Source organism: Echinops telfairi, unplaced genomic scaffold, assembly GCF_000313985.2.
Source record: "Echinops telfairi isolate 266 unplaced genomic scaffold, ASM31398v2 ScPeMD7_53;HRSCAF=182, whole genome shotgun sequence".
NCBI lineage: Eukaryota > Metazoa > Chordata > Mammalia > Afrosoricida > Tenrecidae > Echinops > Echinops telfairi.
Window position 1 is genome coordinate 15,507,615 of NW_022103951.1, and position 26,206 is coordinate 15,533,820.

Here is a 26,206-nt window from a genome sequence, read left to right on the forward strand (position 1 = left end):
ACACAATTGATGTGTGTATGGATTGTGATAAGAGTTGTATGAGCCCCTAATAAAATGATAATAACAAAAAGAGTTGTCTTGGTTTCCAAGTGCTGCTGTCACAAGAATACAAGTAGCTGCTATCCAAGCACAGAAGTTGATTTTCTCATAGCTTTGGAGCTAGGTGCTCCCTCTGTGTTGGTGCTGAAGATGGCACTTGTCTCCGCCATTTGATCCCATGGGGAGTGATCTCCATGGGGCATCTATCTTTCCGGATATTTGCTGGATTCATTTGGTATCTAATCTGCTCTTTTTATATCTCAGGAGTCATTAGGTTTATGACACATCCTATATTGCCCTGTCCTTGTTAAGGTTACAAAGAGAAGCTTGCTATCCAATGGGATCGCATTCATAGGTATAGGAGTTAGAATTCCAACACATTTTTTGTCTGGGAGTAGGGGACCGTTTAATCCCTAACAGTAATTTCCTCCATGTTTTTGGAGGAAAGAATAAAGGCTCAGACAAAGTAAGTAGCTTTCCTAGGGCCACATATCCTGTAAGAGGTGGGTATAACCAGGATTTAAACTTGTGGTTCTTACTCCAAAATCCTTTGTAGTCACAATAGTACCTTGAACATAATATCTGGTGAGTATATGTTTCTGATTGTCTTAGATTGAGTTCTCTAGAGAAGCAAAACCCATGAAGTTTGTGTGTGCGTGCGTGTGTGCGCATGCTAAAGGCTCTGAGGATTTTCCTGACTCATGTAACTTTAAGGACTGACAAGCCAAAATGGAACCCAAGGTCAACAAGTCAAACAGCAGGCTGCTGACTCAGGAGCTTTGGAGTCTGAGAAGTCCAAGAACTGATGATTGACAGGCCTCTGATTCAAGTCCCCCAAACTAGAGGTCAGCTGATGAGACCCAGATGCAGAATTCAGAGTGAGCAAAAAACTTTGCCAGGAAGTCCCCACATACTTGATACACAACAAATCCCTGAGGCAGGGCCGTGACCCAAGTAAGGATTCCCTTTCATCAAATCAAGACCGATCCCATCAGATCCCATCATAGAGATGACTACATCATGACATAGCCACCACATCACACCATTCCATATCTATGAACCCAGAGAACCATGGCCCAACCAAGTTGACACATAACCTTAACCATTGCACTGGGGAATGAACTAAAAATTCAAGCACATATAAGCAACAAGAGAGGGAGAGAATTAATAAATAATACTAGAAACTCCTTTCCTGTGTGTGTCCATACAATTTCCATTTTCCTGTAGAAGATTCTCTTTATCCCCCTTCTTCTTCCTCTCTCCTCTGAGACAAAGGTACATGAGCTCACATACTGATTGTATCACTCCAGGATGCCGTACAGGTACAAGAAGCTTTGCTCTTTATCAAGAAGTACTGACAGTCAACATGTACTGGCCTTTGCCCCAGGGGTTCCTTTGTAAATCCCAATGCTCATTTCACCTAGGTAGCTCAAAGAACCTCTTGGACAACAATCATTAACTGGATAATTGGGAAGTTAACATGAACTTTAACATTTTGCTGTTATTGTTGTTGCAGAAGGAAGATCAGATAGGCTAAGCAAACCCAAGATTACAGAGCATGTCCTTGGAAGGATACAGAAAAGAGAGTCCACATGGTCACTCCAGGTGCACAGATTTTATTTTGGGACAATCCGCCAATGTTGCTTTGTTTCATTTCAATGTCTCCTTTCTTAAAGTAGAGGGTAGCTAAAAGACAAGTGATTATAAAATGGAAGAGGAAAAAACCCTTCAGAAAACCTAAGTTTCCACCTGTCTGGCAGTGACAATTTCCTTGATTTAAACAATTAGTGCTGAATAATTGCCAAACACCTGGCATGTGTCACATACTCTCACCTTCAAACAAAGCTGTGGGAATCTAAAACCCACCTGTAATCACAGGCAGGAGAAGGATTGAAGTTAGTAATCAGACAATTCCATCGAGATGTCCCTTTTCAAAAATTGAGCACTTATAAATCTCTTTCCACTGAAGCAGCTTGAGTGTATGCAAGGCTTCTGCATGGCCTGAATTAACATCATTATCCAATTCAATCTTATGTTCAGGAACATCTTAGTAAGGGCCAAACGAACAACCTAATCATTTCATTTCATTGCACACATCACTGAAACACTCGGGCTATATTCCAACAGAAATCTTAGACACATTGCATGCCTGATGGCGATCAGGGTGCTGACCACACTTGTAGCTGGCTCAGAGGCTCACAGGTAAAGAGCCTTGATAAGAGGAGGATGAGATGAAAAGGCTCAAGAAGTAAGAGGTGACAGCATCGAAAGCTTCTCAGCCAATCAAAATAAATGACTTTGTGGGTTATGCAATCGCTGCACAACTCCAAAGAATAGCCATTTTAGGGCAATAGCATCATAGACAATACATAAGTGCATGGGTGAGGCTGGGCTTCAATAAAACTTTATTGTCAAGAAGAGGTGGCTGGCCAGATTTGCCACACAGGCCGTAGTTTGCCTCCCACTGAATTAGCGCAAAAGACGTGCAAATAGGACTTTTCCCTTGGAGCTTCTTGCTTTTAATTTTTAACACATAGTTTTTGGTTTGTTTGGTTTTTTTCCACAAACAGAACAGACCTAGACCTATGTCCCCCGCACCTAGATTAAAAAAAGAAAGAAAAGAAAACTATCAACAGTATGAGGGCAACCCAGAACTTACTCGTGGTGTTTCATAGCCTGTACCCGTTTCCCAAGGGAAAGCACTATTCTGACAGGAGGCCCCAGAAGTTCATTTGACCTGTTTCTTAGTTTCTGCAAATAGAATCATACAATATGCATTGTATTCTATCTGACTTCTGCTCAGCAGTTCTCTGTGGTAGTTAGATCTCATTCACGCCTACCGTTGTATAGTGTTCCATTTGTAGATTATACCACAATGTCTTTCTATTTTCTATTGTCATGAATATTTAGGTAGTATCCAGTTGTTGCTTTTATGAAGAGTACTCCTAGGATTATTCTAGTACATATATTTCAGCTACTGTAGAACCTAGGTCTTGAACCAGGAATTGTTGGATCAACTTTGTCAAAATCTCCAAACTCGCTGCCATTGAATCAGTTTCAACTCATAGAGACCCTATAGGACTGGGAAGAGCTGCCCCTGTAGGTTTCCAACACGGTAACTCTTAATAGAAGTAGAAAGTCTCATCTTTCTCTTGAGAAGCGACTGGTTTCAAATGACTGACCCTGTTGTTAGCAGTCTAACATGTGGTCTACTACCTACAAATTGTATTCTAAAGTAGTACATTTATGGTCCCGCTATAGTGCACAAGGAGCCCTGCTGACATAGCAATTACACATTGGGCTTCGCACCCCAAAGTTGACAGTTCAAAACCACCAGCCGGCTCTGCAGGAGAAAGACAGGTGTTTCTACTCCTGTAAAGAGTGACCGTCTTGGAAACTCGCAGGGGCAGTTCTACTTTGGCCTACAGGGTCGCTATGAGTCAGCATTGATGTGATAGCAGTGAGTTTGAGTTTATGGTGCACAGGAGTTCTAGTTTCTCTACCTCTTTGGCAAGTATTTCCCAACTTTCTTATTACAACCATTCTAGTAGGTGCGCAGAAGCAGCTCATTGTGGTTTGCACTTGCAGTTCCCTGCCAAAGTTGAACATCTTTTGTGTCTGGATTGGCCATTTGGATATGTTTTCTTTGTCAAGTCTCTGAGTCTTCTGCCCATTTTTTCCATTGTCTGTCAGTTTTTTTACTGATTTATGACAGGTTTGTTTTTCTCTTTTTCTCCCCTTGGCATCTAATTATGCTGCTGTGTAACACAGTGCTTATTCTGCCAGTCATTCAAGTACAAGGTCAGCACCTGAGAGGAAGTGCCTCCTTACATTCTGGGCCCTAGATTTGTTTCATCCTAGTCCCACCCTGTCTGACATTCCCAGGTGGCACACAGGGCTTGTGTCCACTTCACCTTGGCCTTGGCCAGGCATACACAGTGATAACAATTCCCGTGAAAACAACTTGAGGTTAAAGCAACTGTAGTTGCCAATTTTCCCAGCCATTTTATACAATTTTGATTTACAGTCATTTACTAATGGTCCAGCATTGGACTGGCATTATTATAAATCTGCATAATAATGTCTGCAAAATAGGCATCATGCCCATCTTATAGCTATAGAACGTGGGGCTCAAGGAAGCTAGAAAACTTGCCCAGGTTCACAAAGCTGGTAGAGTTCATCCCAAATTTCCAAAGTTGATTGAGTAGTCCCGGGGTAACACAAACAAAGAAGCTTTCAACAATGAGCCCAAAAGTTGGCAATTGGAACACACCCAGAGGTACCCCGGAAGACAGGCCTGGCAATCTGCTTCCAAAATGGCTCAGTCTTGACAAGCTCTATGGAATAGTTCTACTCTGCACCCATAGGATCACCAGGAGTCAGAATCAACTCATTAGTAATGCAACTAATAGCAACAAAGTGGGTTGGTCTATGTCTCAAATAGGAGCTCTTTCCCCTCACCAGGTTCTGTATATCTAGACAGGAAGACAGAAATTGGCAGCTATGGGTGTGGTATAACTTGAGACCATCTGAACAAAGGTTTGTTCCATTAAATGAGCAATGACTTGCAAGCAATCACCCATGTTATACAAATAATTAATGTCAGCTCCTCAGTGAAGCATAGACATTTACGGAGTGCTGAAGGCAGCATGGGCAGAGATAGCTATTAGAAAGTGTTCAAGAATGACTAACTGCAGTTTAGAGAGTTCTTTGAAGTGGGGTAAGGGGATAGTTTGTCTACAGAGAACTGCACACATTTTCCATCAAAAATTCTGTTTTAAAACCAGTGGATCAATGCAGCCTTATACATTTTCTGGGAAAAGAAAGGATGATATTATTTACCAAAAAAGGGTTTCTTTTTTTTCTCCTCTTTTAAAAATCATTTTATTGGGGGCTGGTACAACTCACATTTGTACATTTGTTGCCACCATCATTCTCAAAACATTTTAAAAGTTTTTTTTTCTTTCTGTGTGTGTTTATTTTTAAACAAGAAAGAGATTTTATTGAGAAGCATAGCCAGGGTGAAATTCCATTCTGAATCCAGAGAATCACTGCACATTGTAGCCTGCAAGAAAAGAGATGTCACTTTATATTTTTTGTTTTGTTTTGTTTTTAATCATTTTATTGGGGACTCATACAACTCTTATCACACAATCCATATGTACATCAATTTTTAAAGTACATTTGTACATTCAATGCCCTCATCATTCTCAAAACATTTGCTCTTGCTCTCCACTTAAGCACCTGGCATCCGGTCCTCATTTTTACCCCTCCCACCCTGCTCCCTCATCCCTCATGAACCCTTGATAATTTATAAATTATTATTTTGTCATATCTTGCACTGTTTGACATCTCCCTTCACCCACTTTTCTGTTGTCCGTCCCCCAGGGAGGAGGTTATATGTAGATCCTTGTAATGGGTTCCCCCTCTCCACCCCACTCTCCCTCCACCCTCCTCGTATCACCAAGATGTCACTTTTCAATGAAATTACTTTACTTTGCTTTCGGATGAACCACATGAACGTGTAAGTTTAAAATGGCCAAAGGTTGGCAATTTCATATGGTACAAGCTAATGCATAACCAAGAGCAGAGTTGGCAAGCTTTGTCTTTCTAATCCACATAGTAAATACACCCTCTGTCACAACTACTCAACTCTCCCATTGTAATGCAAACGCTGTGATAGACAATACATCAGAGAAGGAGCAAGGCTGTGTTCTGAGAGAATTTTAATTATGATTGTAGATGGCAGGCTACACGGTTTGGCATGCAAGGGACAATTTGCTGACCCCTGAGGGAAAGGCACAGCCCAAATAGCTTTCTTTGCTCTCTAATATTTTGAATTTGGGGGATTGTTTATTGTCTGTCTTATGGTTGTGTTGTTCCTTGTTGATTGTGTTTTCCTGTTGTTGATTCTTTCACCAGTGTTTGATACTAACATGACAAAACGTGAGTGGGATGACAAACACCTAGCTGATGCAAAGTGTCTTGGACAGGCAGAGAACTGGTTTGGCCAGGGTGCACACACTCAAGGGACCAGCTGTTTGCACTCTGCATTGCTACAGGAAAGAGCCATCCAGTCTCAACACACTGCAAGCTTCAATTTGGTATTTCAAAAATAGAAATTACTGTTGGAACATTTCTATCTCTAAGCATTCAGAGGCAATTCTAAATAAATGGTTTGGCTCAAATATGTCATATGTTCAATGCTGCTTTTAGGTATACATGGGAATCTTTAAACTCTGGATCTAAACATTCAATTTGTGCGCAAATATGAACACTACATATGAAGAATGAATGCTGAAAGAATAAGCAGGAAAATGAATAATACAATACCCATATGTGCGCCCCAAAACTCACTGCCATTGAGTTGATGATGACTCATCATGAACCTATAGGACAGAGTAGAACTGCCCCTGCACATTTCTGAAACTGTAACTCTTTACTAAAGTAGAAAGCCCAATCTTTCTCCCTCGGAGTGACTGGTGGTTTTGAACTGCTGGCCCTCAGCATCGTGGTCACTGTCACAGACTTGGATTCCAGGTCTGGCTCCACTGTTGAATCTTAGACGAACAATTTGAACTGTATTCCAACGTCTCCCCCTTTTGGAAAATAAGGAGGTTCTATGACATCAGAGCCCCACACCCTCAGATGCCTCCACGGGCCAGGTCGATCCAATACAAAGATGAAAACACACCAGTTCAACCTCTTCTGCTTTTCCCAATAGCGGTAAGGCAATGTGGCGGGAGAGATCCAGAATGCACCCAGCAGAATGGAGTGCAAAATGTGGGAGGAAGTGGAGGACCAGAAGGAGCTGCCCATTGATGGTCTATAGCAGCATCCCTCTATTAGTCAGGAAGTGGGGGTTCATTTGGAAAGCACTTCCATTTCCAGGGATGAGGGGCAGGAAGGAAATGAAGGCCTAGGTGTTCATGGCATTTGGTGAATGGCCTTTAAGGGTTTAAAATCACTTGGATTTCCGGAGATGAGCTGCAGCTCAGCAATGTACAGTGATCGCGTGTTCAGTCTCTCTGAGTGCCGTCCAGCTACAGTCAGTGGACCTCAGTCTCAGGGCCTGCCACACTCTATACCACTCGCCCCCACCCCAGGGACTGTGGCTCTTTCAATTCACCCCTATCTACTTCCTCCAGCAGAATATGCTTCCATCTCCCACCCTCATCCTCAAACCAAGAATGAGCCTAGGACTGAAGCCAGAGTGATCTCCACTGGTGGGCCTTCAAACTCCATCTAATGAGCTGGCGTGAGGGAATGACTCTCATGAACAGACAGCAGTAATGGTGAGGACCAGGGAAAGATGATGGCTTCCCAGCACTTGCCAGTTGCTCCCCCAGCCTTCTTGTGGTTTGACTGTGTATGCCCAAACGATGCTTTTTCTTTTTGGTGTAGGTAATTTGAGTCCGTTTTCTGTCACTTGCAACCCTACAGTCCTGACCAACACACAGCTCAGCAATCAATAGTAATCTGACAAACACGATGAGCTAGCACTAAGTTCTGTGACCTGGACTTAGGTTTCTTAAAATATATTCTAGAATAATTCAAACCTATGAACTTTTCTTTTGAGTAAAAGACCCTCATGATTATTTAGCACAGGGGCCCAATGCTAAAAAAGAAAGGCTTCTGAATGTTGCGGTTTTCAATTTAATTATACATTGACTGAGAAAGTTTTTTTTTTTCTCTCATGTCCACATTGCCTTTGAGGAAAAAGTAGTCCACATTGTTTAGATTTTTTTTAAAAAGACCTAAGTCACACCAAATAACTTGGGCAGGGGTGTGTGTGCTGGGATGTGTTGTTGTATACACTTGTGTATGCATGTTTAATAAATAATCCTATAAATGAAGTTTAAAGATATTCTTCTTAAAAATAATATTTTATATGATAATAAATAAGTTGGAAAAAAACTCTCACAAATCCAGAAAGACTAAAGAAGAAAATGAAACCGTTTCATTAAAATTAAACCTAATCCTATTACTCAAAGATAACCCTGGTTAGCAGTTGGGGCTATGATCAGCATGGTTGGCAGTACGAAACCACCAGCAGCTCGGCGGGAGAACGACGAGGGGGAAGGGAACATTAGAACTGATTGTGTTGTATATACAATTCCTTTACAAAGGGATTTAACTCTGGAAGTGTATGATAGGTGAATATTATATCATGAAAACTACTGGAAAAAAAAGACAGACAGAAAGAAGGAAACTAAACTTGGCCTATGGGCACCATGGACGAAGGAGGAAGAGGATCTATGTTCCTGGGGGTGGAATCATTGGGAAAAGGATATGAATAAGGGCTGTACAACATGAGGCAGGTAATCAATAACACTGAATTATACATGTGTAAGCTGTTGAATTGGAGAATGTTTTGATGTGTATATTTTTGCCACAATTAAAAAATCGCAAGAATAACAATGAGGACCAAATGTTCTAAAATTGATGGCCGTAATGATTGTACAACTCTTCTTGATATGATTGAACTATTGAATTGTATGAGATGTGGATGAAGTGCCAATAAAACTGTTGAAAAAGAGAAAGAGAGAAAAGAAAAGATTAATAAAACCAAAAACAGGTACAACCTTGGAAACCCATAGGGGGTCAGCATTGAATTGATGGCAAGTGAGTTTGGGTTTGTTGTTGTTGTTGTTGTTTACCCAGAGGTTGTATGTACTTCAGCTCTGGAAGTAATCCAACACCAGGATGAATCCACCGGGCACGTAGAGTTGTGTGATGCTCCTTACGAAATAACCGCACCCTAGCTGATCTGGGAAGGAGCCCTAGTGGCATAGTGGTTACAGGTTAGGCTGCTCACCGCAAGGTCAACTGTTTGAAACCACCGCTCGTCAGGAGAAAGCCAGGGTTTTCTACTCCCTGAACAGTGACAGTGTCGGAAACTCACGGGGACAGTTCTACCCTGTCCTATAGGGTCGCTATAAATCGGCATCAACACAAAATGGCAGTGAGCTTTTGAGTTGACCTATAGATGCTTACAATGTGAACCAAGGATTGTCAGACTCTTTCTGCTCAGGCTCTCATAGTAAGAATTGTCAGTTTTATGGGCCATATGGTTTCAGTCACAACCATTCAGCTCCTACTATAGGATGCAAGCAGCCGCAGAAGACGTGTGAAAGAATAGGTGTGGCTGGGTTCCAAAATCATTTTGTTTACAAAAAGCAAAGCATGTGAGCTGCAGTTGCTGATTCCGAATCTAAACAATTCATGATGATTCAATATGGGTCAGAGTAGAGCTACTCTACTCTGGTTAGTTGGTTGGTTGGTTTTGGCATTTTAACTGATATTCAGTTTATTTGTTTTTTAAATCCAATCATTTTTTAGTTTTATTGGCATATAACTCACATATCATACAATTCAAATCATAGTTCATACACATCAAGAAGAGTTTTAGAGCATATTCTTCATTCTTGTACTCATTGTTATTAGCTCCTCATTATCCCACCACCACCACCAAACTCCCTTGCCCTATTAATCCAGTCCCATTGGGGTTTGTGATGGATGGGTGATTTGAGGGAGATGAGATCACCAGGCCTTTCTTCTGAGGCATCTCTGGGTGGACTTGAACTCCCATCCTTTCAGTTAGCAGCCAAGTGTGTTAACCATTTGCACCACCCAGCTCACAAGGTTACCAGGAGTCCAAATGAACTCAACAGCAATTGGTATTGGCGAGCTCTAAACAAAGCCAGCAAGTCAGCCTGAATGCCAACTAATGAAAGGAATCCCCTCATGTGCCTACCAGCGTTTCACTTGATAAAGACGGAAGACGTCTATGCTGTTTATCCCAGAGAAGGACCTCGAAAGTAACAGAGGTACCAGTGCTTCTTGGAATAAAATAATCTACTTCTTCAAATGTCCTCACATTCTCAGAAGCACATATATGTGTTAGGAAATGATTTCCAGACAATAAGCCAAATAAGATTGTCTTAACGCTCAAATTCATAGCCAGGCTAACTAGGATGTGACTCTTCCATCTGCTTGAAAAGTCCATTGAAGCTGGTGGATTGTTACTTATGAATGAGCCAAACTTTCTCTTCTGCTGCATAGATATCTTCTGTGAAAGCTAAGCGAGTAGTGGGTCCAAACAGCAAACCAAACTCACTGCCATTGAGTCGATGGTGACTCGTACTGACGCTATAGGACAGGGTAGAACTGCCTCTATGAATTTCTGAGACTGTTCATTCTTGACGGGAGTAGAAAGCCCCGTCTTTCTCCCAAAGAGTGGCTGGTGATTTCAAACGGCTGACCTTGTGGTTGGCAGCTGAACACTTCACCACGATGCCACCAGGGCTTCAGTAGTGTGTCACTCAGACCTAATATGACTCTGAAGTGATCGTGGCTGCACACACAGGTCCCAGTGTCCCAGTTCTTGGATGGTGAAAGTTCATGGCAATGGGGTTAAGTCTAGAGCTAAGTGAAGGGCTGGCTGTTTCTCTGAAATGAGTCAGGGGAAGAGTGCTGTGAGCTGCTAGTCCTGTGGCTTCCCAGCCAGCACTTGGGCAGGGCCAGCTTGTCACCACACCTCTGTCCACAGGTGAAGAGATGATCCCCACATGACTTGACTTGTTGCTGAGTCTTCTTTTCCTCTGACAAGACTGACTCATGGGATGTGTGGTAGCCTGGACACCCTAGACCTAGCTCAAAAAGAGAAGGCTGTGATAATTACTCCCCAAGGGCAACCGAAGCTTGCCTGGGGATTTAGTCTGGGAAACCTGGGAGCACACTCCACGAGTGTGAGCTGAAGGGAGGCTAGGAAAGGAGAGCCTTCTTGGAAAGCTACTCAGGAGGTCGCGAATAAGAGCCAGCTATGCAGAAACTAGACCAGACCATTGAACTGTCTCATAAATGGAATGCCAGCTCTGGTTGGTTGTGGAATGCCACGCTAGGACTGGTGCTCAGATCAGTTGGGACTTGGAAATGGACGGGGAAAATCGAAATGTTCCGTGTTCTTCCTGAAGCTGACCCAAACAGAGGTTAATCAAAGACCCTAAAGTGGGCCAGCAGCCTGGTTCTCAAAACTCCAGTGTGCCGAAGTCGTCTGAGGGGTGTGTTTCAAAGGCAGATTCCTGGCCACATCTGCCAGAGAGGCAGATTCCATTCAAGCTTGATCCCAGGTGATTCTGGTTCATAGACATTCTGGGTCTGAAAAGAGAAAATGATGGCTTCCCTGCTAGCATACCTATAACTGCCCCTAGGCTACCATCTTGGCCCTTTTATATTTGCTCTGTGTTTTTCACCTTAAAAGTACTTTTGTACCTATTGTTTCCTTTAGCATTCCTTCCAAGTGCCCGCGTCTGGCACCTTCTTAGAAATGACGAATCTCAGGCTTCACCTCAGACCCTCTAGGTCAGCATTTCAACAAGCTGCCCAGACGATCTGTTGCTGTAGATGCATATTACATTTGAGACTTGAAAGCAGACACCTTGGGCTCTAATTCAAAGGAATACATGGGCATTAGAAGAGCCTCCAACAGAAGAATCAGAACACAAGTTTCTTAAAACCTTCTTAATTCTTTTTCTGGTTAACCCAAGCTGTCTATTAGAAAGTCAAGATTCACAATAAGCTTGAAGAAAATAAAATGTGTTTCTTCTAATAGGTAGCCTCCAATAATGTGTTAATTATTAACTTACACCCCCTCCCAATTTTTGCAAGAGTTGAAAAATACATATGAGAAGCTGTAAAAAAAAACTCTCCAAACTCACTCTCGAGTCAGTTCCATCTCATCGTGACCCTATAGGACAGGGTGTGTTTCCAAGACTGTAACTCTTTAGAGTAGAAAGCTTCAACTTTCTTCCATGGTGTAACTGGTAGCTTCGAACTGATAACTTTGTGATTAGCAACTCAAAGCATAACCACTATGCCACCAGGGGTCCTTATGAGTAGCTAAAGCAGAGTATATTTTTTATAAACCAACCTTAGTAACATTTCTCATCCTATATGCTCTTCCAAAATCTTGTCATCCCTCCCTTTAATGAATGGAGTCTATTTTCCTTCCTCTTGGAAGTGGCCAGGACGTTGGGACCACTCCAAGGAAGAGGATGTAGCAAAAATAATTCTATGAGATATTACCATATACCAAAAATGACAAGCCAATTCAAAAAAATGGGAAACAACTCATTCTGGAGAGGTTTCAAAGAGATTGGAACTTCCATCCATTGCTGGTGGGTCTGTAAATATGCATAACTATCATGGAAAGTGATATGGTTTCCACTACCTCAAACAACTGGGAGTAGAAATCTCATATGAGCCAGCAATACCTCTGTTGGGTATATGCTCTAAAGAAGTAAGATCCATACCACGAAGAGACATGTGCACTCCCGTGTGCATCACAGCACTGTTCACAATAACAAGAAGCTGGAAACTCTCAAATGGCTATCAGCAGAAGAATGGATAAAGAAACTTAGGTACAGCCACACAATGGAATCCTATGCATCGCTGAAACACAAGGATGAAACCATGAAGCACCTCATGACATGGATGGACCTGGAGAACATCATGCTGAGTGAAGTGTGTCCATCACAAAAGGACACATATCATGTGAGTCCACTGCTTATGAGGATAACATCCAAGACAAAGATTTGCATACAAAGCGATTAGACTTTGGAAGTTTTCAAGGGACGGAGGGCAAAGATGGGAAGACGAAGCGATAGGCTAGAAGGTGGACAGATGAAAGAGAAGATAGACATCTGTAAGTGGGTGAAAAACATCAGGTGTAGGGGTGGTGGGATAGAATATGGGCAAGGGTATTTGATGAGTGGTTTGAACTATTGAATGTAGAGTTGATGGTCTGAAATGTCAACAACCCCCTACCTACTTCACAATAAAAAATAATTTTAAAATAATAATAATAATGTAGCCTAACTTCTAAGGCTAGGCCATGAAAAACAATATAGCTTTCACCCAGCTTGCTCTATCTTGGATACCCACCAACCTTTGTTACTCACCCACCACATTATGAGGAAGTCCAAGCTATGTGGATAGGCTACATTAGGAGTTTGGACTACTGCTCCAAGGATTTTTGTCTTCCCATCCAACAGCTGGCATTAACGTCCACACACGAGTAAGACTTCAAATGATGCTGGTCTCCAGCCTTTGAGCAGTCCATACTGATTGCTATGGGAGCTGAGCCTGCCTGGCCTGCCAAGCACACAAATCACCCGAAGAGTCTTGTTAAAATACAAATACTGATTATGTAGTTCTGGGAGGGGGCCCAATATTCACTACTTCTAACAAACACCCAGTGATGCCATTACTGCTGTTCCCAGGACCCCACTTTGAAAAGCAAGTAGGTATGGCATGTTTGGCAACTTCTCTGCATAATTTCTCAACATAAAAATGAGTTTCATGACACCACTTCTTAAAGAGGTCGTTCATTATAGAATTAATGCATAAGGCAGAAGGAAATCACCAATTTATTCTGGGCAGGGTACAATGATTGAAGGTCAAAAACAAAACTTGTGAAGGATTGGCTTGATTATTACTTGGCCATTACTCTGAAGCAAGCATCAAAAGTGTTTTTTCCTTGTAAATCTGCTGTTGATTAAGTTGGCAGAGCAGATTATTCAAGGTCAGTATCCTTGATGTGAGTGAAGAGTGTCAGGAATTTTGGTTGCCAATTATGGGAAGATCCATATGTTTGACCATCAAAGAGAAATGATAGAGTCATCTTGGGAAATTTGAAATGCTGATCCAAGATAGATATCGAGATGAAAACCCCCACAGCCATCACACGGAGAAGGCAATTCAAGAGCATGTTTATGGAAACAGTCAATATCTCCCACAGGAAACAGTTCTGGACAAGTCAGACCTACTGATAAAGGAATTGCCAAAAACCTCATAGATGAGCCTTTTTTTAAAAAAAAGCCCCAGTTTTCAGGTAAAACCTACAAGATCATTGCCATCTGCTCTGGTAAGGAACATTTTCTACTGAGCTTGACCTACAAGGTCATAAAAACTTAGATTCCGAATGAGTCATTAGTATAGCTTACCCATAACCAATTTCTGTCTACCCACAGAAGTAAAGGCTAAGAACTAACCAAAGGATGCTGTGGACAGTTGAGTGTTCCACATTTCTCTACAAGTGTCATCAAACCAAACTCACTACCATCAAGTCAATTGTGACTCATACTGGTCCCATACGCCTCGAAAGAGCTGCCCCTGTGCGTTTCCAAGACTGTGACTCTTTAGAGGGGTAGAAAGCCTCGTCTTTCTCCCACCTACAAGTGTTAAGCAATGTCAGTGGTTGACCGCAAAGTCTAAAGCCTGTCTGTTCCTCGGGAAGACTGAACTAAGGAACCCAGGCCTCCAATTCAAAGGAGGAACTAGGCAAAGAAGAAAACATTTAAAAAATAACCCAATGAATACAATTTAACCTATAATGTGAGGAGACGAGAGGATTACACTCCTTAATGGAAATTTACTATGGTCTAGTTTTAACCGAATGGCAGGCTACCCAATGAGTAAAGTTGGAATGGGGGCTGGGGGGGGGAGTTAGGTACATCGGTAGGGGGATGGGTAGGTATGCAAGCAGGCAGGACAGACAGATAGATAAAATGAGTGAATATATAAAGTCAATGAATGGATGGATGGTCAGACGATGGACAAACAAGGCTCAAAACACCAGCTAGCAGAAACATCTTCATTTGGTACTTCCTTTACCTGGTGTTCTTCAGGTAGCTGTGTTAGATGAGTAAATTATCTACAAAGTCAAGATAGTTTTCATCAAATTTTAAAGGGGGAGAAAATGGGATTCCCACATGCCAAATTGGATCTGGACTTTGGGTCTTTTACAGGTAGGGATTCACCCCAATTCTTGACTCTAACAATCAGATCCAATATGCCTCCAAGGATATCTTATACCTAAGATTTTGGGGGAAAGTAACCAAAGGTTTTAAGTTTTATGGTATGTCAGGTAGCCTTGTCTCAATTCCATTTCACATCTCAATTGAACCAGGTAAGTATTTTATTCTATTTTTCATTTCCCCAAAGTCTTAATTGAAGTAGAAACTAAAAATCAGAGTGTGATATTAACCCAAATGATTCTCTAACTTGTATTAAACCACAATCTCTTGATAAAATATAGTACCTTACGTAGATTAGTTTTGATATTCAGATAGACTAACACTTTGAGAGACATATAGAGATTGAGATAGAATTTTTAAGGTAATCAGGGATATCTGATTATGGATTGATTGGGTATTAGGTACTCATTTTTGTTCAGCATGAGTAGCATTGTGGTTACATAAGAAATGTTTGTGTGTGTGTGTGTGTGCATTTTTAGAATTTATATGGGAAATATTTAAAGGTGAAATGATATGATGGTAGGGATTTATTTTACACTCTTTAACAAAGGGGGAAAAAGAGCTATATGAAGAAATTGTCACCAAATTTTATAATTGTTCAAGCTGAGTGAAGGGTATTTGAGACTTCCATTTTAGCTACTTCAGTGCATCTTTGAAATTTTTCCTAATGAAAAATGTTTAGAGTCTCTTGATGTTTTACAAAATCTCACCAATAGAGTTGAAATCTTCATAGAGTAACTATAACATGGAAAATATACATTCATTGCCCAAACACACACACATGGATTAGAAAGAATGAAATTTAAGCTCCTTTTTTAAGTTCTTAATCTTAGTTTGGCTACCCATGCAATCTATGATTAGGGAATCATTAATAGACAGGATCATATCTTCTCATCTATAACATGAAGGGAGTGGATAAGATGATCTTTCAATATATTTGCCCCAGTATAAAGATATCAATCTGAGTATACAAATGAATGCCAAATGTCAGACTGAAGAGGTCAGAGAATCCTAGAAACTTAAACTACAGGGAACTCCAATTCTTACCCAATGCAAGCATCTTCTCATCAGCCTTAAATTCTTCCACAAGTGTTCACCTCACTAACTGGCTAATCTGTTCAAGCCTTTAGAATCTACAATTATCTTTAGGTTCAGCTTGTAAAATACAGCTTTTGTTAACTGCCTAACTATGCGAGCACATTCTCTTTTTGGATAATAAACATAATTTCATTCCGCTAAAGAATTCTCAAGCTTTTCTGAAGCATTAATGAGTCTAAAATGATGACAGATAAAACCTTCTTAATGCTAAAAATCCAATTCTCTCCTTGCAAAAATGTTGGCCAAGGTCTGCTTCCTTCTGCTGTTTTCCTCAATCTTTCTCACCCACTTGCTTTACCCCATCCCATCTGGTGTTCTCTTATCCTCAAGGCTTGGGAATCATCAATAAATTAGGTGGAGATTTAGAATGACTGTGTTAGACAGGGTTCTCTAGAGAAATAAAACCAAATTGCTGATAATTTAATATATTTATTTATAAAGATAAGTAGATATATAACAAGGAATGAACTGTTAAATCATATACAGTTAATTATATAATACAAGAAAGAAACAGTTAAATTATAAAGCACTACAAATGGCTCAATTCAACTCACTGCCGTGAGAGAGAGGTGAGAGACTAGCAGTCCTTCCAGTCCAATCGGCTGCCAGATCTTCCTCTATTTATAGAGAGAGCTAGGCTATGTCAGCACAGCAGCCAATCAGAAGGCAGGTCACCAACTGCCAGCCAGGTCACCAACTGCCAGTCCCCAGCTCCAGCGATGTCTTAAAGGGACCTCAACTTACAGCAACACAGTCCACAGGCTAGGCGTCCCACAGGTAGAGTAGCCTTTAAATTGAGGCAGAGGACAAGCAAGGCAGCCGCACACTGGTCCGATGATCAAAGAGCGAGAGACAGGAAAGGCGAGACTCACCAAGGCATTTCTCTCTCTGCCCTTCAGTTAATCCCACTTGTGTTTATCAGCCAGGCTGGCACAATAAACTATTTCAGACTTTCTCGTAAGAAATCCAGTCCGGGAGTGCTTTGTAGCCTGTTGAAAATTTATGCCATCTATTTTTTTTTTCTGTCACTTTTTGCCTCTGTTATGGACAGAGTTATGTTCTTCCCAAATACATGTCATAAATCCTAACCCTGTGTCGCTCACTGGTTATAATCCCTTTGGGGGATGGATTATCTTTGCTGGGCTAATAAGGCAGGATAAGTATAGGGTCTACCTTAAGTAAATCTCTCCTTTAAGATCTCAAAGAGTTTAAACCAGCGAGCAGAACAGAGATGGGGAAAGAGAAGCAAGAGATGCCAAGCCATACAAAGAACATGCAAGAGCAGAAGCTCAAAGAACCAGGCCCTTCCTGCAGAGGAAGCAGAGAGATTAAACCTTCCCTTAGATTCAGCACCCTGAATTCAGACTTCTAGTCTCCTAAACTGTGAGCCCAAACATTTCTATTCATTAAAGCCACCCACTTATGGTATTTTTGTTAGAGCATCACTAGGGAACTACGACAGGCTTCATCAGAGTTATATGTACACAAAGCGACACATGAATCGTTCATTAAAAATATCACTCCTCTCCTCATTCATCCTACATGTCTTCCCCCAGAGACAGCCAATTTCAAATCTTTTAGTTGCTTCTTCTGGGGCTTAACTCCATCTCAAAAAAAAACAAAACAAAACTCCACCACCACAAAAGCCAAGACCTTGCTTATTCTATCTCTTAATTATCCAGTTTTTAGATAGTATTTGTTCACTTTCCTCCCACATCCTCCTAATAGGGGAAGGCTTCAAAAATGTTCCGAAAACATGGGATTGAAAGATCATGGCAGTTTTCTGAGAATTTTTTGAAGCCCTTCATCTAATTGTTGTTGTTGTTGGGTGCTGTCGAGTCTATTTTCAACTCATAACAACCCTCTCTCTGTGATAGAGTAGAACTGCCCCCAAAGGATTTCCTAGATTATAACGTACAGAAGCAAATTTCCAGGCCTTTCTCCCACTGGGTGAGTTGCAACCGTCAACCTTTTAGTTAGGAGACAAGCTCTTAACGGTTGCACTACCAGGCCTCATCCCTAATAGAATCGCATGATCATTTCTTAAATTAATCAATATTGGATGTTTACATTTTCATGGTTATATAAAAATTCTTCACAAATGTACTCAAATTTCTTTTTTTTTTTTTTTTGTTCAAAACCATCAGCTGCTCCTCCGGAGAAAGATGAGACTTCTTCCTCCAGTTCTTCCTTGTCCTATAGGGTCGTGGGAGTCATCATCAACTCGGTGACAGGGCGTTCGATTTGGTTTTTTGTTACCTTTGGAGTTATGAATTGTCTTTTTAAAAGTTTTTGGTTATTTCATTCATTTTTGATCTAGCTAGTGGTCATTTATCCTCCAAGATCTCTGATGGAGGGAACTAGAAAATATTTGGCTGATATGGGAGTGCTCTAGCACCCCAGAATATCCTCCACCATAATCTTGACAGTGCCCATTGCTTCTCTTCTGCATAAAATTAGGATTTTCTAGATCCCATCACTTCCTCTTTATTTGCTTATTTCCTTATTCTTGTGGTGCTCCTCCCCCTGTAGGTTTCAAAGAAAGAAACAGATGCCTTTGCTATCCAATTGGCTCCAATTCATGGCCACTATATGTACCATTGAAGGAAACATTGTAAATGACTAATTAGAGAGTAGATACATATTAACTTGGGTAAAGGGGGAAGCAATAAAATAAAAATGAAAAGGAATAAGATGTAAATATTGCTTGATTCTGTGTCATCCACACAATTGCTGGCACTTTTGAGTCCATCATTGCAGCTATTGTGCTAATCCATCTCACTTAGGGTCTTCCACTTTAACTGGCTCTCTGCTTCATCAAACATGTTCTCCAGCGATTGAACCATCCTACTACAATGTTCAAAGTCAGACAGAATTGTTTCCGTAAAGTTTTCATTGCCTAGATTACTGGATCTTTCTTCCTAGTCTGCATTAGTGTGGAAGCTCTGCTAAAACCTGTCCACCATGGCTGAAATACCATTGGCATAGCTTCCAGCATCACAGCAACACACAAGTTACCATATAAAGAAAAACAGACGGCAGGTGGGCGGGGGAAGCTTATACAAAGGCTCAAATAAAAAATGTTTTGAAAATGATGATGGCAACATATGTATAACTATGCTGGATACAATTGATGTATGGAATGTTATAAGAGCTGTAAGAGTCCCCAATAAAATGATTTAAAAATAAAGAAAAACAGACAAACCTATAGTAGAATAAAAGGGGGAGTGGTGAGAGTTTAAAGCTCTTTCATGTCTAAATATATCTTTTCTATCATCATACTTGAATGAATGGTGATATAGAATAATTTAATCTCCAGAATTTGATTTTTCTCCAGAATTTTGAGGCTTCTTCTCCTTGAATCTATAAGGTTATTATTGGGGAAGCCACCACTTATCTGTCAGTTTGTCATACTGTAATGGCTTGCATGTTGCTGTGATGCTGGGAGCTATAACACTGATGTTTCAAGTACCCTAGTGTACCTGGCAATCTAATAATAATTCTCTAAAGACCTTCACAGAGCATTATCTTATATGGTGTTGGAAGATGAACTCCTTAAATTGGGAGGCACTCAAGAAGAAGAAACAGCTACATCTTGCATCTAAACACTTAACAACAATCAGAATATGGAATGTACACAATATGAATCTAGGAAAATTGGAAGCTATCAAAAATGAAATGGAATGCTTGAAGAAAGATATCCTAGGCATTATCAAGCTAAAATGGACTATTATTGGCCAATGTAAATCAGTCGTATGGTCTACATATGCTGAGAATGACAAATTAAAGAGGAACAGGGTCAAACTCATTGTCAACAAGAACATTTCAAGATCTATCCTGAAGTGCAATACTGCCAGTGATAGGATAATATCCGTATGCCTACAAGGAAGACCAGTTACTACTATAACTACCATACAAATGTATACACCAACCAATAAAGCAAACGATGAAGAAAGTAAAGGTATTCACCAACTTCTGCAGCTTGAAATTGATCAAATATGCAATCAACTGCATTAATAACTACTGGTGATTGGAAATCAAAAGTTAGAAAAGAAGAAAACTCAGTCGCTGGAAAAGAGTAGGCGATAGAAATGGCCAGATAGAGAGATAGCATAGTAGAATTTTGCAAGACCAACAACTGATACATTGCTAATCCCTTTGTTCAAACCCATAAACAGTGAAGAAGGACTACATAGGAATCAAAACAACTACCCCTGTAGAAAGAAATTATGGAGGAGCTCAATATCATCATTCAGAACAAGGTCAGGGAATGACTACAGAACAGACCATCAATTGCTCACATGCAAGTTCAAGTTAAAGCTGAAGAAAATGAAAACAAGTCAACTAGAGCTAAAGTATAACCCTGATTATGCTGTTGTTGTTAGGTGCATCAAGTCAGTTCCAATCCCTAGTGACTCTGCACACAAGAATGAAACTCTGCGTGGCCCTGCGCCATCCTCACCATTGTTCCCATGCCTGAGCCCATTGTGACAACCACTGTTTCAAGCCATCTCGTTGAGGACCTGCCTCTTTTTTGCTGCCCCTCCACTTTACCAAGTATGATGTAGGGATAGTCTCTCCTGACAGCATGTCCAAAGTATGGAAGATGAAGTCTCACCATCCTTGCCTCTAAGAAGCACTTTGGCTTTACTTATTCTAAGACAGATTGGTTTGTCCTTTTAGCAGTCCATGGTACTTTCAATATTCTTCTCCAGCACCACAATTCAAACACATTGATGATTCTTGAATCTTCCTTATTCGATGTCCAGCTTTCCCATGCATATGGTGCAGTGGAAAATACCTTGGCTTGAGTCAGGCACACCTCAGTCCTCAAATTAACATCCTTGCTTTTCAATACTCCAAAGAGGTCTTGTGCAGCAGATTTACCTAATGCAACATAGCTTTTGATCTCTTGACTCCTGATTCTGTGAGCATGGATTATGGAACCAAGCAAGACAAAATCCTTCACAACTTCAACCTTTTGCAATTATCATGATGTTATCAAGAATTGCAGTCTTCAGTATGAATTGCAACTTAACATAAAGAAGACCAAAATCCTCACAACTGGACCAGTAACTTTGATTATATCCCACCAAAATCTAGAGACCTTCTTAAGAATAGATTTGATGCATTGAACACTATGACTAAAGACCAGATGCGTTTTGGAATATCAGACATCCTACATGAAAATTATGAGAAAAAAATTAATGACTAGAATGAAAGTCACAAGAGACTCTGAAACTTCATCTTGAATATAGAGTAGTTAAGGATGAAAGAGATGATGAAGCCAAAGAGGTGAACAAAATATTTCAAAGGGTGGCTCAAAGACATAGAATTTAAAAATCAAAAGGGGAAAAAAATCCCTCAGCATTTCTCAAACAGAAAGGACTGAAGAAAGCAATTCAAGCCTCAAGTTGTAATATTGAAAGAGTCTTTATGGCACAATATTGAAGGACTCAAGAAGCATGAAGAGAATACAGAGTTGTTGGATCAAAAAGAATTGGTCAACATGCAACCAAAGCAGAATGCCGCATATGAACAAGAACTGATGATATTGAAAGAATAAATCCAAGTTATTTTGAAGACATTGTTAAAAACAAACAAAAAACAATAATAAAAACTAAGGCTCCATGAATTGACATAATACCAATATAAATATTTTAACAAATGGGTGTAATGCTAGAACCATGTCTGTGCCCAGTCCAAAGAAAAGTGATCCAACAGAATGCAGAAATTATCAAACAACCTCATTAATATCACACTAAGTAAATTTTCGCTGAAGATAATGAAAAGACAGTTGCAGCAGTACATCAATAGGGCATTGCCAGAAATTCAAGGTATAGCAGAAGAGGACATGGAGTCAAGTATACCATTGCTAATGTCAGGTGAGTCTTGGCTAAAAGTAAGCTGATTGTGCTCACTTGGAACCTGTCTAGAGCCCAAGAGGCAGTCCTTGAAATAGAACAAGGGGATAATGCATAGTTTTAAATCAGGAAACATGTAGATAAGGGTTGCATCCTCTCACCATACTTATTCAAACTCTATGCTGAAAAAATAATCTAAGAAGCTGGACTATATGAAGAAGAACGTGGCATCAGGATCAGAGGAAGATTCACTTACAACCAGAGATATGCAGATTGTACAACCTTGCTTGCTAAGAGATAGGAAGACTTGAAGTACTTACTTGCTGATGAAGAGCAAAGACCACAGCCTTCAGTATGGATTACACCTCACATAAAGAAAGCAAAAATCCTCACAACTCGACCAACCTCATGATAAGTACAGAAAATACTGACATTGTCAAGGATTTCGTTTTACTTGGATCCACAATCAACATCCTTTGAGGCAGCAGTCATGAAATCATGTAACATATTGCATTTGGACTAATTTGCTGCAAAGAAAGCAAACAAAAATCACAACTCTTTTAAAGTATTTAGAAGCGAAAATGTCACTTTGAGAACTAAGGTGTACCTGATCCAATTTAGGATATTTTCAGTTGTCTCATAAACATGCAGGTGCTGGACAAGGAATAATAAATTTTGAAGGCATTGCCAGAATGTATTTGAATTATGATGTTGATGAAGAATATTGGATGTATACTACAGACTTCCAGAACAACAAGCCAATCTGTCTTGGAAGAAATAAAACCAGAATGCTACTGAGAAGCTAAGACACTGAGACTTCGTATTACATATGTGGCCAAGAGATCAGGAGGCACCAGTCTCTGGGAAGGCCAACATGTGTGGGAAAGTAGAGGGTCAGTGGCAAAGAGGAAGAGTGCGAGTGAAGTGGGTTGACACAGTGTGTGTGACAATGAACTTAACCATAGGAACCATTGTGCATAAGGCAGAAGACTGGGCAGTAGTTTGTTCTGTTGCACCTAGGGTCACTATGAGAGGGAACAACTCAATGGCACCTAACGACAACTATCTTTATGGAATGACTACTAACCCGGAAAGTTGGCAGTTCAAGTTCATTCACTGATGGCATGGAAGAAAGACCTGGTGACTTGCTTGTATTGAGATCATAGCCAAGAACATGCTATGGCTTCTAGTTACCCTCTGTATCTGAAGGGGTCACCATGAGTCAGAATCAGCTCAAGGAACAGTTTGGCTGTTGGTTTTTAAATCATTGTTCACCTCTCAAAATGTCATCATTGTCTTCTCTCAATTGATTCTCTTCATCATAAGGTTATGCTCTCAAAATAACAAATCTCTTTATTTCCATTTTAGTATAATTTTGGGAGGAATAGAGGCCAATTTGTGTTTAACTGGAAGGCCATCTTATCTATTGAGTTTTTATTTTAATGGTTATATCTTGATTTCTTGGTTGTTACTGTGTGTGTGTGTGTGTGTGTGTGTGTGTGTGTGTGTTGGTTGCAGTCATCTCCATACCTGTTAAAAGCTGTTGCCCCTATTAAAAGTCACTAGGGTAGAATTATGGACTGAGTTATTCACATTGTACTTCATATAGTACTTTCCATTTGTTCTATCGTTTTACTCATTTTTCTTGTAGAGTTCAGAAAGCCTGCATTTTTTTAAAATATGGAGACAACATTTTGAAAAAGATGAATGCATCCCTGACCTTTCTTTCCTGTGGCCATTCATCTAAAACAGAAACAATTAAGGAGGGACCTAAAGTTAGGTAACGGAAAGGAAACGGAATTTCTCTAAATATCAGCATTGGAATTTAAAGTGTCATGAAATGAAAAGTTTCTTTTGTTAGCATTTTGTTAGTTTTACCAAACTCAGTTCCGAAGGGAACTATTGTATATGCATTCATTAACAACTCACTGAGATTTTATGAAGTACCAGGCACCGAGTTGGTCCTAGGGTTACAAAGTCATAACCTATGCTCAGAAAATCCAGTTCAACAAAGGATAAAGACACATAGATCAATGACTGCATTACTTATGTATGAGCACCATCATGTCAGGGTGAACAGAGCTTTGTTACACAGAGGCCCAAGATATTTGCTCTCCTGGGACAGGACTAGGTAGGGATAGATGGAGGAAATCTCTACAAAAGTAACATTTGAAGTAAATCATTTTAGCAGCTTAACCTCTGTCCTCTGACCCTCCCTGTGACTGTGCTGGAAATAGCAACATAGTTTCTCTCTCCCTTGTGAGCTTCTTTTCCACTTCCATTTTTTCCAGCTGAAAAAATGGGAACAAATGCATGTCATGCCTCCAAATGGAGCAATAAACTTTAGGCTAGGAAACAGCGGGTTGGGTGTTGTTGTTTTGTTTTGTCTTTTTTTTCCCACTCTGAATTTAAAATCTATTATTCCCCAAGAAGGAATTTCAAATTATATCATTGGGAGAGCGGAGGGTGCATGAGAGATTTCATATCACATTCTCATTTTACATATTAGGCAAATGGTCCCAGATAACAAACAGAAAGATAATACATTGTTTATGGCTTTGGGGAAGAGTGCCAACCATGCATTTGATTGGCTAGGCTAGTCCTGGCAACACTGAAAATGGATGGCCATTCTCAGACTTAGCAATGTTGGAATTTACTGGGAAACTTAAGTTTCTGAAGAGGCAATAGAGTGAAATATGAAGAAGGAAAAAAGAACCTATGTAAATGGGAAACCTACCAGAAAAGGAAAAATGAAATCCTTCCTACTGAGTGATTGGAAAAAAAAAAAAGTGGTAAGACGGTAGCTTGTTACAGGCAGAAAAACAAGACCATCTCCTTGAATTCTGGTTCTCACAGACTTCAGTGTGCATCACCCCATTGCCACTAGGTTCGTTCCATTTGATAGCAAGCCTAGATCCAATGTAGAGGTTCTGAAGCTGTAAGTTGGTACAGGAGCAAATAGCTTCATCTTTCTTCTGTGGAGTGTCTGGTGGGTTTGAACTGCTGCCCTTGCAGTTAGCAAACCAGTGCTTACTAGGGCCCCCAAGAAAGTATAAATTGACATATAATGAAAAAGTCCTTACCATCCTAGGTGCTAGATCTGCTCCCACCAACCTCCTGCCCTCTATTTCTTGGTTCTTTAAACAGTTACTATTTTCTCCCTAGAATTTCAGACAAACAAATAAAAACATTCCTTCTTATTTCTCTATTTTTCCCTTTTTCTTACAAATATTGTTTGGCTCAACAATATTGATATTACCCAGCGTTTAAATTAACAGCAGAATTTCATTGCAACATTGAACATTGGCTTTGGGGAGGATCAACAATAATATTATCTCTGGTCCTCCCCAAAGACATTGAAATGGTTAAAAAAGTAACAACATCATGAAAACAGTTTAACTTCACACAGATAGAGAAAACAGAAAACAATGACACCAGTCAGTTGGAGATACTGTGATAGATTTTATTATTTGTTCATCATTATTTTGTTGCCTGCCTATACCTGTTCTGTTTTTTTATAGGGATTACTTCTCTAGCCCATGTAGAGAAGTGGACATGGTCATTTGAATGGCTTTGAGCAATGGAATGTGAGCAAATAATATCTAAAATGTGTCTGAACAGAGCATTTAATGCACTTCTGTGGTTTGGTTCTTTATATTGTGCTTCCCTCTTTCACAAGGAGAGTGAAATTTTCTACATGGTGTCTGCTTTTAAACCTGAGTTCTGGAATTCAAAGATGCATGGAAAAAAGCTGGATCCTGAGACCCAATAGAGCAGTCCTCATGTAACTTTAGCAAACAGTAAATGTTTCCTGTCCTATGCCATTGGTATTTGGGGATGGTATATATGGTTACAACAATGGCTCTCTCTCTCTCTCTCTCTCTCTCTCTCTCTTACACACACACACACACACACACACACACACTCCAATATTTGAGGGTGGATTGGAAAGCAAATTGTGGAATGGTAACTGAAGAAAGTGAATATTTCACAAAAAGGATCTGTAGATATTAATATCTGGAGGTCCACTAACATAAAATCTACCTTCCCTCCCCCCAAAAAATCACCCACAGCTCACAGTAAAATCCAGCTTTCATCAGGACCGATCTCTGCTCACAAAGCTTCTAATTTCACTCTGCACGCTTCAGTCTTAAATGTGGACACACAAGCAAGGAAAGCCTCTGAGGAGACAGAAGCCAAAGCACCCCCAAAGAAAGGGGCTTGTAGGTAACCAAGAGGAATAAGAAAATAGTTAAAGAAACCAAAAATAATCTTCTTAGATCTAGGAAGAATAATACTTTATACATGAAACAAGATTAGAATGACATAATAAAGAGAAAAGTATTCTTTAACAGCCCAAGTGAAAAATAGCATTAAAAGGTCAAT